The sequence below is a fragment of the Empidonax traillii genome, unplaced genomic scaffold (genome assembly GCF_003031625.1).
Source record: "Empidonax traillii isolate 1590-97213 ecotype Southwest subspecies unplaced genomic scaffold, ASM303162v1 scaffold1596:size141963, whole genome shotgun sequence".
In the NCBI taxonomy this organism is placed as follows: Eukaryota; Metazoa; Chordata; class Aves; order Passeriformes; family Tyrannidae; genus Empidonax; species Empidonax traillii.
This window is the reverse complement of record NW_020956789.1, coordinates 32,500-38,038: the sequence shown is the minus strand read 5'-3', so window position 1 is coordinate 38,038 and position 5,539 is coordinate 32,500.

Sequence of the window (5,539 nt, the reverse complement as noted above, 5' to 3'; positions counted from 1 at the left end):
ATTTGTATTGAACTTGAGAAAACAGGTAATTTTAAGACTTATGTTCCTATTATAAAAAGAGAAATCTCCAAATTAAATTTTACTTGAGTCTGTTTGGGTGACTCTACCCGAGCCAGTTAGGGTGGCTTCCAACCCCGGCTACTGACACCTCCTGATCAACTAGGCTAATCCTTGGTTGTTTCAGGAGACCGTTCCACCGCGCATACCCCTGATATAGCTTAAGGCTATGGGGTATGTGAATTGACCCAAGAATCTTTCATCTTGGGGACCAAAGCTATCTGTTTTCATGGTTAGGGGGATACAGGAATATTCCAGAGCTGCTCCCATGCACCGGGACGCCAGCTCTGGGCGTTCGCCCGACTCAGAACGTTTTCTGCGCTGCTGCTGCCCCCCCCCTTCACAGAAGAGGTAAAGACAGCCATGCCACACCTGGCCCATTTGACGAACGCTGAGTGGATAGGAAACGGGGAACCCCGGAACAAGAGGCTTTCCTTTGGCGAGAAACCAACTGCCTCTAGCTCCGGGGGGGGAAAATGCTCCCTCCCCGCCCCCCACCTTTACCCCGCGGCTGCTCATGCCCCCCTAGAGAGAGAGTCACGGCGCCACAGCCAGGTGGCAGGGAAAACAGGCAGAGAGGTTTTTACTTTCACTGGATGTCTACTCCTCACATTTACTTCTGAGTGCATTCTGTGCGTGGAGATTTCTAAATTAATAATAGGGAACAAAAATGCATTAAGGTGGGGGAGGTTGTTATTGGGTTTCCTTTGTTTTGATGATCACGGGAAAAATCTGTAAAAGTGAAGCAACCTGGAAATTAGCATATGAACTGTAAAGGAGAAGAACCGGTTTGGGTACTTTGAAGCTAGAAAGGTGAAGCAACCTGGAAATTAGCATATGAACAGTAAAGGAGAAGAACCGGTTTGGGTACTTTGAAGCTAGACTGTAAAGAAAGAGAAAAAAAAAAAAGTTGAGGGAACAGGGTTGGGGGGTGCGCAGGCAGCGTGGCTGGATCAACCGCATGGCTGGAGGTGGGCGGTCTCTCGGCGCTCCCCCGGTGTCCAGAGCGGAGTCGAGCGATCCGGGCGGCGGTGCGGCTCTAACTGGGCACAGAGCAGCAGAGTCCAGCTCACATTCCGGGAGCGGCAGCCTCCGCCTCCTCTTCCTGCAGCAGGGGCGAAGAAAAGTCCCTGCGTTGGGGCGGGGGAGGGGGCCTTCCAGTGGCTGCGGCTGACGCTGTTTCCGCGGTATTCGCTCGGCTTTCTCCATCCAGCGGCGGCAGAGACGTGGCGGGCAGTTTGAAAATGCTGTTTTTCCGTGCTGGGGACACGTGTTTCGCGTGCAGTCTGTGTTGTTTTTGAAAGTCCGCACCACGCTGCACTCAGCACCCCCGCGGCGCTCCGCAGCCACCGCCGCCAAGCCGAGACCACACGGCTTGCCTGCAGGTCCCTTGGCCCTCCTCGCCGGGCGCTCAGCAGAGCCGGCACCGCTGTTCAAAAAACGTCTCTCCTCCCGATTTTGTGGGCGGAATTCTTGTGCGCATTCTCCACCAATTGTTGCGGTTTGAGTGGCTTCTGGGGGGTCTCTCCCGGCGCTGTGTGAGGGTTTCCAGGGCTGAGATTACCTCTTCCCCCCCACTGCCTGTCCCTCGTGGCGGGGACAGGCAGCGGAGGGACCTCTGCCAGGAGGGAGAGAACACGCAGCACGCAGGGAGGCCAGCAGGAAAGACAGTTTATTCAAATGTCCCCCAACTTATATGGGCTGGTGGGGAGAGTGGTGATTGGACATTTAGATAGCCAATACAAAGAGACAATATAATAACTATGCCAACACAGGAACCAATGATATTCAAGTGAGTTATCAGTTTCTAACCCTTACACCTAGTCTCTTTATCTTATACACTAAATTGGCCTGGAGTTTTTTTCTCCATGCTCTTTTAGGGCAACATTACTGTGTAACTCCATAATTTCAGATACTTACAACTTCATTTGTTGTCATCATGAACATAGCAATAAAAGCAGTGAAGTACAGTAAATGCTTACTGAAGCACTGTGTCACCAAGGAGGATCCTCTGCCTGCAGCCTAAGAATGTGGTACTATCCATTAGACCTGTCAGAGTGACCCTAGATAAAATAATGATGTTGTATATACGAGGACGATCAAAATAATAAAACTGGGCATCTTATGATGATGGCCTAAATTCAGTTTTTATTCTTTCATCCAGAGTATTACATCTTGTTCCCACACCGCTGCACTCACACTCTGCCTGTAGAATCTTACATACCAAACCTATTCTTAGCTCTATTATCTATAATTTACCACTAGCTTTCACATATGATTGGATGTTCACCTCTTATTTACATTCTTTTCCATGCTGCTAGGCACCACAGCCTTGCTGCATCCTCCAACAAAATAACATGCAAAAAAACTTGTGTAAAAGTCATACCCTTAAACATGTCCCTCACTTTTATCTCCTTCAGAGGATCTTGACTATATGCACATCCTCACAAAACAGTCCTATGTAAACACTTAAGGCATTTATGACCAGATGCAATGCAGACCTTACTTAAGAACTGTGTGCTTAAAATTTTAGGCACTTAACCCATAGAGTGGAGTGCAAAATTCATACATGTAACAGATTTCATCACTTCAAAGGCTAGTTAAAAAAAAATTGTACTGTGTACAGAGCTACCCGAAAAGGAAGAGTGGTGAAGGCTTTAGGCAATTAATGTGTCTGAACCATTGGCTCAGTTTAAATGAGACACAGGTGTTTTGCTGAGGATGCGTTATGAGGAAGACTCAAACTCCTCCCTCTAAGCAATTGTAAATCTGAAATTAAGAGGCTCGGACTGAGGGGAAAAAAAGGTGTGGAAAAAGGAAAAATAACAACCCTTTATTAAAAGATATATGTCTATTGGTAGAAAATGAGTAAAACAACCAAACAATACTCCTATACCAAAAAAATAATCCCCTTCAAAACAAACAAATAAACAAACAAAGAAAGGTAAACAACTGAGTTTGGGCCCCTTGGTGCAAGCGTGGATAGAGTCCTTCTCAAATCTTTGTTCTCGAAGCCTAACCATGATGTATCTACCTATTAATGGCACTAGGCATTCAGGTATGTACAGAAATTTTTGAGTTAAAACTCTCTTTCCAATTCCAAATTTGAGGAGTTGGAAGAATGGTCTTACTTCCTTTTCCCCTGGGGTTCCAATTATAGGCATGCTTTACTCAGAATACTCCTTTACATGTATTCAGTACTGAGTAAGTTGCTCCTTTGTCTATTAAAAATTGCACTTTTTTTTCCCTCAACTTAACTGTACCCATGGGTTCTGTTGGGGAATCTTTCAAGTTCTCCCCCAGTCCCCATCAGTTTAAATCTTGATGAAGTATAAGTAGTCTTTCTACTTGTGGGGTCTCTCCCCTTTGAGGGTTTCCTACTGGCTGTGGATTTCACGTGCATTGTCATTTCCAATGTCCTTTTTGCTTACAATACATACATTGATCTTTTCCTAGCAGCAGAAACTTGTCAGTTGGAGTCAAATTTCCTTGGTGAGGAAAGGGTCCCCCTGCCTCCCCTTTTAATTGCCATTGCCATCAACCAAACTTCTCTATCATCCCTTGTTGGAAACAGCCTAACTGCGGGCAGCTTGGGCTGGGAAATTGAATTGTGAAGTTATAAAAGTATGTAAACTACTAGAATGACTGAGTAAAAAAGGAGCAAAATTGCAGTAAATACCAAGTGTTGTTTTGAGATGTGCTAAGCATGTGGACCGGTGCTGACCACCTATGAGAAGATGAGCTGGAACGCATGAACTGAGGTATACAGCCAATGAAGGATAACATATGTACGTGTGGACAGAGAAAAAACTATAAAAATAAGCCTCTTGTAAATAAAGTGGTCGTTGCCTGTCAGCAGTCTGAGTGTGCGTCTTTTTGGCCGCTGCAATCCCTCTTTTATTCTTTCTTTTCCTGTTGTTTTTTTTTCTACCTCATCCCTATTATTATATACTTTCCAAGCTATTCCCAATAACTTCTCTACTGATCTAGCATATGCTCCTTCCATCCTTTGCAATTTCTTCCAAATATCAGAGGCTGATTGTCCCATGAACTAACTTACAAATATTAAATTATCAGCTTCCCTTTCAGCGTCCAAATCTTTCCATTTCCAAGCAGTTTCACACAACTGTTCATAAAATGCAGACAGATTCTTGTCCTTCCCTTGTATTACTTGATACAATTTGGATACATTCTTTGGTATTGCATTCCTTACTCTGTGTAACACAAACCTCTGATAATCAGTTATCAATAGCCTTTGTGCTTGATCATTGGGATTCCATGTCGAATTAGTGGCAAGGAAATGATCGTCAACCCTCCCAGCCTGGGCATCCCTAACATGCACTCATTCAGCTTCCTCCTTTGCCTTTGCCAACACACTCTGTTCTTAATATAACCTGAAGGTCCCACCAATCGGCATCATGATTTTCAGTAATAGTTTACAAAACTTTCGCTACTTTCTCTGTACCCTCCCTATATGTCCCACACATTTTTTTCCATGTTGCCAAGTCAACCATGGTGAAGGGTACTTTCACAAAAACAGGATTCCCATCCAGACCCACTGCCTGTCTTAGGGGAGCCTCCAATGCTACCCCCTTCCTCCTTGTTCATCTAGAAATTGTGCTAAAACAATCCACACTTTCTCCATCATCCTCATCCCTTAAAGCCTCTTCCTGCTCTGAGGGAGCAGCTACAGCAACTTGTTGCGCGCTCTCCACTCCAGCCTTTTCATTTTGCCTAGGGACCAATTCAACATCCTCATCCTACTGATGTTCCTTTTAACTTTCCACATCTTTTGTCAGTACTACATGCAGAACAACACCTCTTTATCACATTTTCCTTTTCCTTCTCTAATGCTAACACATTAGCATCTGTCACCACCAATCCATATCCTTTTCAGGCTTTATAATTATTTTGCAATGCAAAGAATAAATCAACATATTGCACCTCATCCCATTTTTTCTTTTGATGACTGTAATGGTTTGGTTTTAGGCCTCTTCCTGGTAACCAGGTCGAAACTAAGGAAGTACCCATATCCCAATATTCCATTCTATTATTTGCATAAGCAGAAATAGAAATAGAAGGGGGGAGGAAGTTAAAAGTTATATCCCTTCAGTGGAGTTGAGAAAGCAGTAACCTTTCCCTGCGGTTGGGCTCCTTCATGTGGGGGTAGGCCTGGGGGTTTTTGAGAGGCCGTAGTTTTGTTCCCGACCTCGAGAGGAGAGATCTCTGCTTTCTTAAGGAAAGTATTAAGATTTGCTAGTTCTTTATTGGTTGGGTATATCTGGGTTTTTTTTCTTTTGTTTTTTTTTCCCTTCTGTTTTGGGGTGTTGGGATTTTGGTTTTTTTATATATATGTATATAGTATTGTAACTGTATATAAGTGTAATATATATATATATATATTACTTTGGTTTTGTTATTTCGGGGTTTTTTTTCCTTTCCCTTTCTTTCCCCTGTGTTCATAAGAAGGAAGCGGGGGGGG